Below are 9,396 nucleotides of genomic sequence, written 5' to 3' on the forward strand. Positions count from 1 at the left end.
GCACGCCTGCCCCGCCCCGCCCCGCTCCGGCGGGCTTCGGGCTGTGCCGTGCTGCGCCCGCGGGGCGTGAGGTGAGCTGGGCCGACGCCGCGGGAAGCGGCTGCGGAGTGAGCCGGGGTTGAGCGAGACGATCCCGGCGGAGATGTGCAACCCGGGAACAGCCCCGCGGTGTCACAACGCGATTTTCCACGGCTTCTTGTGAGGCGGGTTCTCCCCGCGGGGTGAGGAGCACCAGTTCGCTGTGCTGTGCTCCGTTTGTCGTTTTGCTGAGAGCAAACGAGCGCTTCGCAGCTCGTGCCAAGTATGGCTGTGGTTTCCGCCACAGGGCCGCCGTGTCAGCTGGACCAAGACTCCAACCACGCATCCTCTGGTGGCAATGGTACCTTGCCGGCAGGCTGGGACGCCAGGCCTGCTCCTTAGGCTCTGTCACTCAGCAGCAGCTCCCTCCGTGCTGCTGTCCCTGCTGCTCTCCCGCTTCCTCGTTACCTTCCAGCTAATCACCTTGTTGGTGGGCTGCAATAGGACAGAAGTTTGAGCAGCGTCACGCAGCCGAGCAGAGCGGCCCCGTGCCAGGGGCTCAGCCGTCCTGCTGCTGGGATTGGGCTCGTTCACACAAGGCATCTCAGCTTCATTTTTAAAACATTCCTCAAGAAGCTGTCTTGTCACCTTGCCCTCAGAAATGATGGCAGTCCCTGAAGTAAGAGGAGTGAGAGAAAAGGACTTCTGCAATAACTGTCTGACAGGACTTGCACCTTTGCCTGTGCGCACACACTTTTTGTGGAGTGTGGTACTCCAGACCAAAATGAGGAATCTCTCTTTCACAACAGAGTCCAATTGTATCAATAACGTGAGGGCACATTACTCCAAACTGAACATCACTGAGGTACTGCTTGAGGAAAAAAGAAAAAGTCAATTTATGATGAAAAAAGACACCCATCTCCAGCACAGAAAGCAAATGCTCATTTCCAGTATTCTGAGCTGCTCCTCATGTCCCTCTAAATCACTGCTGTGATATTATCATTACTCTCCTAGCATTATGGTTTCCAAAGACGGTATTTCCCTGAATGACAATTAGGAAGTTTTGCTGCTGCTGTACAAATCGTTAACTGTTTTTCTGTCATGCCTTGAGGACTTGGTGAGGACTCCTTCCATTGCTCTCCGTTCCTAAGGAGAATTCGGGGAGGCATTCCTGCTGCTTCAGGTGCTGCATTCTCAGTGAGTGTCTTTGGACTTGATTTCATCTAAAAAACATGTAGCCATTTGTCCTTCACAACACGCACTTGATGATGGTACTACTGAAAAGCATAATGACATGGTAGAAATATTAACAGCCTTAGGATCTGCTGTGGATAAAGTTATGAATGAAGGATTTCTATAACCCTAAGGGCATAAATGTATTAAAACATGGTCACTGCTATAAAGATATTGAACATTTCCTGTGCTGGAAAAAGTTATAAACTCTTTATTCCCACTGGCAACAGTCAATTTATAGCTGCCTTATTTTTGCCTAAAGGCTTGTAGTTTCTGGAAAAAATCATTTTGAATTTTCAAAGTCTGAGAAAACATCAAAACAGTAAGAAAAGAAGAGATGGAAGGATTAAATACTCATTATAAATGTCTCAATCTCTTAGGGCTTGTCTAAACAGGGAAGTTGTTTCGAAATAAGTGAGGGTGTGAGCTGAAGCACAACAGCTACTCTGTGCTACCTCCACCCCCAACAGGGAATTTCCTGTATTGTTCTGTTTCAGAAAGCCTGAATTTCTTGTAAGTACTGGAGTTTAGTGAGTTCCATTGGCTATACAGCTGTATTTCTTTCTGTACTCAGTTTACTAGCCAGGCCCAACTGTGTCTAATAAATAACGTTTAGATTGGTAATAAGAGACGTCATTTAGTGGGGAAATATTGGTGGTAGCTTATTCCAAATATGGCCCATCCTGCACTCAGTGTGGGTGACTGAAGATCACGACCTTCAGTGTGAACTTCTGCCCACGACCTATCATAGAAATCCAGAATCCGACAGATAGGAAACACTGGTAAGTTTTTTCCTGGTTTATTAGGCAATCTGTGTTACTCGTATTCACTATCAATACAGAGTTATTCATATTTTCCAGAAAGAGCAAAATTTATGGAGGTAAGGTGTCTTTAGAGACAACTGATATCTCACGTTAGTGAATTTTGGCAGTGTTTAACAGAAGGGCAAAAATCATACGTATTTTTATTCTTGCAAGTTTCATGGAAATACTGTGGTCAAGAAGACCAAGCTAGCCTGACAGAAGGAAACTCAGAGGTATTAGTACACATTATATAATGTCAGAGTACTCACTTGGGAAAGAATCTTTGTAAATATCCCTACGTTGGCTAAAACATCTATCAGAAGCTGCTGTCTTTGTGACAGTGAAGTTATTCTGCTATGCAATGTAATTTATATACATAAGGAAACTAGGTACTTGTAGAACCACCTATTTTCCAGGTGCATATGTTTTTAGATATGCAAGAAAATACTTACTATAATACAAAAGTGCTTGATAAATAATAAAAATAATTTGGAGGAATTTGGTGTTTGCACTTCTCTGAGATGTTGCAATCTGCCACTTCTTACATCCTGCAGCTGCCACTGCCTATAGGCAAAAGGGGATTCATGTTGGTGTGAAGGTGAAGAAATCAGTGACAAGCCAATCTGGGATGTCGGCTATCTTGAGATACACATCTACATTTTTGATGAAATGCAGAACTTTATTCTTTAGTAACAGGTGCATCTGGGTGAAATTCTATACCCTTTGAAACAGATAAGAATGAAGAAGTCTCAGCCACCACCTCCCAGGGTGGAGTGACAAGGTGCATTCATCATCCTCAATTACAGACGTATTTACAGAGGGCTGTGCCATGACACCATGAAAGATGTACAATTAGCTGCTTAAATCATTGAATAGAAATCTAATTGGGAGGTATGCAAATAAGGAGTGATGGAGTGGGACCATACCCACCTCTCTTTGGCTTGCCAGTGCTGAGTGCATCACCAGTCCTGAGGAGACAGGAAAGCATGAATGATTTTAGGGCTGATGTTTCCCTCTCACCTCACCTACTGGCTCTGCAGTGTGTTTCTGCAGAAACCATTCAGACTGGTCTGCTTGTCACTGCACCCGTGCTTGTGTCAGACTGCAACCAGGAGGACAACATACTTTACTTTACATTAAGTAGCTGGCAGCTCCTGAGTTTGTAACAAATCCATACCTCTTTATAATGCTTCTTGCCTTTCTTACCTCAGTCTCATTAATGTGAAAGCTGTACATGATACAATTTTGCTCATGTTGCTTCATTAGCAAATGTGCTGTCCTAGACACTCTTCCTGTGCCTGTGGACTTAGATTCACATTTGTGAGGATTTAAAACTGGAAATATGTCTGTTTTCCATCTTGATTGATGAATTTTGCTGTCCTTTGTTTACTGCAAGGCGCACAAGGAGGGCTTCTGAAGAAAGGAGCCAGGAAACACAGTCTACATGTGGCAGCAAATAAGCAGTTTTGGGGAGGTGGTGGTGTCAGAGGGATGGGACGTTTCTGGACATCTGCTGTAACCATATGACACAGATTGTTTTCTGGTATAAAGAATATTTTCCTAATGAGCAGTGAATATGCTTCAGTCTGGCTGCACCTACAGCCCCAAGAATAAGCAGTCTAGAGCTAGGTTTGTCAATAAATACCATCCGCTTAGCAGCATGGAGTCCAAACTATTGCAGAATCCACCTTAATGGTGGCTGCTGTTTTGCTAGATGTAGATGAGACAAAAATGTCTACAAAATACTTTTTTGTAAATAGTGTGATTCTGATCTCAAAAATATGACACTAAGTGTAATGGGACTTGTTCAATCTCAGTTTGAGTCTGAGAGAATCAAATGAACAGCTGCAGTTAGCTTCTTTCCTGAAGGACAGCAAAGCACTCCCACAGACACATAAGCTGTAAGTGGAGTTGCTTCTCACAGAGATTCGGACACTGATGTGTCTGAAATATGTCTTGCTTCCACTCCTGCCCACAAAGGAAGGAAATGCAACTTTGCAAGCAGCAGAAGTAGTAGAGCCTGGTTTCCTCGCTACTGCTTTGGAGGCTCCCAGATGGTTTCCTGCCTGAGCATACTGACAGCTGATAAGAGGAGAATTCCTGCTGCAGCCGTTCTCTCTGCAAAGGAACTGGTAATCCTTGCTGCTTGGCTGCTTGTTTTCCAGTAATTCCATATAAATAGAGCATCTGTGGGATCATTACACCTCCAAGGTTCAGTTGAGATTGGCTGTTGGCTTCAAAGGTCTTTAAGAGAGAAATGAGACATGAGAATCATCTAAAAAGTCTGAAGCCAAAATTCAGCCTGTTAGATGACTAATTCTTCCCTGAGCAGACACATGAAAGAAAAAAATGTTGTACTGTAGTCCAACTTGGATTTATGGGTGTGATATTCTGCTGATCTTTTTTAAAAGTCTTCATTTCCCTCTGTCTGTATTGTAAAATACGGATAAGAGGTTCAGGTACATAACTGGGATGGCTAAATTCTTCCAAATCTTGCATAACTGCAAAACATCAACAGATCAGATCAAGAATTTGTCATAGAAATTGCCTGGCTGGAACCTGGACTCATTTTTATGTCAGTTGTTTTTTTGTAGTGAAGGATCAGGGAGATTCCAGGGGAAGATAGACCTGAATAAGCAACTCTTTAAGACACAAATTTAGTTTAAAAAATGTAGTGTAAGAGTAATGAAATAAGGAAGAGGGTGAAGATGCAAAAAGGTCAGTGCTGAGGAGTGCAATCCACAGCTCATTTTCTGTGTGGAAGGACAGAAGTGACGTACAAAGTGGAATCATAAAAGGGGTGGGTGAAATAGAAACATTTACTGGGCAAGTAAACCATAAAAGGTCTTTCCAAATGGAGCTTACCTTTATGTAAATCTGCAGCAGATCTACTTACTTTTGAGTTTCACTGACAAGTTTTGGAGACATACAAAGTTGCAAACAAATATTGCCTGAAAACAGCAACAGAGAAATTGGTTGGGATATGCTTACTCCCAGAGAATAGTACCAAAGAGCTAGGAGTGCCATGAGAAAAGTGTATTTCTTGAAAACACAAAGGAAAACAGCTTCAACACCTCATGTAAGTGCGTTTCTCTGAAGTCCAAAAGAGAGCTGCTTCCAGATTCCAAAGCTAAAGCTTGCTTTTGCTAAAAAGCTTGACATCAAGAGTCATGGCTACACAGCAATAAGCCATGCCAAGGGCAGTTTGGAGCCTTTTAAAAGGACACCCGTACCACCCCAGCCTGCTCCAGCACTCAGAATGGCCCCAACACCTGAGGGGAAATCCAGCTGTGCTCAGCGTTCAAAGCAAGCCCTCCTGTGCTAATCCTCTTTGATCCTCCGGGACAATGAAGAGACCCTGAGTTGTGATCAAGTTTGCTTCAGGGCTGGTTTTAGACACCACAAGATGTCCAGAGCTGGACACAATTCCACAGGGCCTTTAAGCCCCTTTTCAAAGTGCTCTAGAAATACGAACTCTGTGCTCAGCACTGTGTGATCGGTATAAGCCACTCTTTAATTTTCTCATCTTCTGTCACATGAGAGCAAGTCATACTTCCTCTGCCTCTTCCTTCCCGAAGTTCCTGTGGACACAAGTGGAATGGGGAAGCACTGGTGCTTGGAGCTGGGATCCCTTCTATCCAGGCAGTCTCCAACTTCTGCCTTCCAAGATGCCACTGAGGGTTGAACTTTTAAATTGCTGACTTTGAATAGAAAAAGAACAAAAGAAAGACAAGAAAAACAAGAAACAATCTATGCCCTTTGCCTTCTCTCCTTGAAAATACAAATTAGGGTGTGTGTTTGTTTTTTTAAAGAGAAGTCAAAATAAATGTTACAATATGAAGTAAATGCTGTTTTATATATGAAAATATATGTGTGTGTGTATATATATATTCTTAACAACATGTTCCAGTTTGGTCAGTTACATTATGAGTTTAATAATGGCTTATCAGTTTAGAAAAGCAGAAGCTGATCTAGGAATCTCCTGCAAGTTCAGGATCTGATGTTCAGGCTCAAGGATTAGTCCTGGTGTAATGGCAGGGGTCTGGAGCTCTGCCTCGGCTTTGGGGCTCTCCCAGGATGAGCTGTTTGTTTGCTGTATGTATACATGTGAGTAGCTGTGATGGTGACAGTCACTGCCAGCATTACCTGACACCTAATAAAATGTAATTGCTATCTGAGAAAATAGCTTTGCTAGCCCTCCTCCACGTATTTCAGGGGTATGGGGATGACAGCTGGCTGATGCATTTCTCAGTCCATTCTCTTCCCATCACCCCAACATTCATTTCAGGGGGCCTCTCTCCAAGAGGCTATTTGGGGAACTTAGCCAACAGCATCACACAAGTGCAGGTGCTGCAGCCATATGTCTGGGGCTGATTTGGCTATAATTAGGGAATTTTCAAAAACCTTTCCAAACGGGAGAGGGGGAGACTTGTTGTAGTGGCTTTCAAACCACTCCTTTCAACCTGAAGCCAGCTGGACACCATGGTTTCAAAGGGTCTGGCTTTCAGAGTGGAATAACCAAAGTTGTGTCTCAGAGAAAAAGGGCAGAAATGCAATTTGCCCTTTAAAGCAGCCTGTCGTTTTTGGTAGACTCTTGTTTTGGCCAGTGAAACCAGTATTTTGGGTGTGTGTTTGCTTTCTGGCCAGGCTTGGAGGTAAGGTGTGAAGCTTGGAGGACCGTTGGTCAGGACCAGCCCCAGTGTTCTGCTCTAACACTGGCCATTTTAACCACAGATGTAATAAATCCAGAGAACAAAGACAGCTAAATTCATCAGCTATTAAGATTATACAAATTGTTGTATTGGGCCAAAGAGCATCTGAGATGTCTCCATCCCCACCAAGGCAGTGGTGTGTACCTGCTTTACAGAAGAAGGAAATAGGGCTGGGACACTGATTAGATTGTGGGGCTGCCACCATGACAACAGATGAAGGAACCAACAGCAGAGCTTTCAGACACGTATAAAACTGACAGTAACAAAAAATCTTGCATTAAAATCAGCTTAAAGCAGTCCTGGAAATTACAGTCCTGAGGGCATTATTTGCATGCCAAATAAATGAATGAAAATGAAGAATGATGGCTATGTATGAGGCATTTGGCTAAGCATGAAAAAATAGGGACAAAGCTGCAGAAGTCTATAAAGGAAAATCTTCCATCTCATAACATATAAAATTCCTTCATTGTGCAGGAAAACAGAAGATAAGGGGAAACCAGCACATATCTTTTATCTAGACTGTCAAAAAAATGAAGAAGTCATGGATAAATGAACTCAGGCACTCGTGAATGCCCTCGAGGCATCTCACTGTGTTACTAGGTACTCACCAACCTCTGATAAGATGATTCTGAGAGGAAGACATTGAAGTGGTTGTACATGGTAGAGAGTTACAAGTGTTTGCAACCAAACTGCTTATTTTAATTACCTGTCATTGTTGATGAAACAAGAAGTAAGTCAATGCCATTGCAACAACCTGGATTCAAAACTGCCAAGGAGATGGATTTTTTATAGAATGTAAAATTAACTCAATTAAGTACTGGCAAGACCAGGAACTTTGATGGAATGAGGGGCTCACAGAGCAGCTGAGAGCACCTGGAGGCAGATGAAGGGTGGCAGCCTGAGCTGCTGTGTGCTACCTGCCAGTCCTCTCTCTTCCTTTCATCTGTTCTTATGGGAAAATGCTGGTTTCGACAAGCAGCTCCATGGGCTGTGGAACTAAGAGATTGATCAGTAGTAACTGTCTGTGGGTTTGTGTCTTTGTCAGGCTGAATTCTCTAAGGTTGCAGCACAGCTCTGCTGTTTATAAGACATCGGAAAAACTATACATTATGAACGTCCTAACCACAGGAAAAGTTCAATGGGAGCTCACACTGTGTTTATCACCAGGAAATCCACATGAGGGAGAAAACTGGCCTGAAGCATGGCTTTCCCAGTGGCTAACAAGACGTGCGCTCCCACCAAAGTTTTTCCTAGGGTTTAATTCATTCACTGCCTGTTTCTTGGTTACAGAGTGATCCTCTTTTATCACATCTCTCTTTCCTGCCACTCCAGCACAGGTAAGCTGGAGTACTGAGTGAGCACTGTGTCTTCACAGCCGCTTGGACCTGGCTGCTAAAAGTCCTGCAGTAGGTTTTCACACATTTCTGAGTTCTGACTCCTGCTCATGTTAACTGCACCCCAAGTTAGGCTGTGCTGCCTGCTGCTGCACCAGGGCAGGTCGAGGGACTCTGTGCAACTTCAGATTATCTGTGTCGGGCTAATCTCATCACCCTGCACCCTTGGCATCACCCTACACTGGGTGTTTTGGAAAAAGCCCAAACACCACAAAAGCCTACATGCCATTGGGTGAAAACATGATTAGTGCGGACATTGTCTGCTTGTGTACAAATGAGAGTGGAAGAGTGATATTGAGAACAAGAACAGGGGCTGCAAAGTAAATCCCATATGCAGCATGTAGGCAGGTCTGGATAAAGGGTGAGGCACGGCCACCCCGGTGCCAGCTCTCTCTGCTGGCTGGTCTTGTGACAGTTCCCAAGGTGGTTTTATAAAATCCCAGCAGGGCTTGCTTTTGCCTGGAGTGGCCTCACTCTGGGACCATGAACTTTCCTGGCTGCATGTCTCTGTGCCTGCCCCAGCCTTGGCCTTTTGTACCCTGATGGATTGCACGAGGGGAAGCAGGCAGTGCCCCGGAAAGCAGTTGGGCTACTGTGACAAACAGGTTGCTCAACATCGGGCTGATATTACTGACCACATCTCTCGCTGGCTGCTGAGATAGTGTCTGTAGGCAGTTTCTCAGCTGAGCTTGATTCCTTTTGCCTCCTCCTAAGGCTGCAGGTTTTCCTGTCCATGTGCAAAGCTAAGAGCCCGGTGCTTAGAGCGGAAGAAGCCAGCAGCAGGATGTGATTTCCTTCTCATTCATGCAGCAAAGGAGCTGGCACAGGGCTTTCAGGCTAATGTGACAGCTTATGTATCCATCAAATGAAACCAGGGCCCCTGTTCCAAGATCTCTGCACACTGAGAGCTGTCCCCACAGGAAGGCTCTTCACAACTGCACAGTGGGACCTGCTGTGCCTTTCAGAGGCTGGAGAAACTTGTCGGGCCCTTTGAGCCTGCTGGTCCCTGGACCAGAAAAAAATAACCCCCAAAAATGTGTACTTTCAGGATTGGGACATCACTTACTTTTCTGACAGCAAAGGTTATTTTCCTTATATGTATTACAGTTGTTTGAGTGCTGCAATTATGGGCTGGGGGTCTGCTGTCTGGGATGCCAAAGAGTCCTTGAAATTGAGCCCTAAAGACTGGATCTGCTTTATATGGAGAAGCACAAGGCAGAGCGCTCAGAATGATGA

Source organism: Meleagris gallopavo, chromosome 9 (assembly GCF_000146605.3).
Source record: "Meleagris gallopavo isolate NT-WF06-2002-E0010 breed Aviagen turkey brand Nicholas breeding stock chromosome 9, Turkey_5.1, whole genome shotgun sequence".
Taxonomy (NCBI): domain Eukaryota; kingdom Metazoa; phylum Chordata; class Aves; order Galliformes; family Phasianidae; genus Meleagris; species Meleagris gallopavo.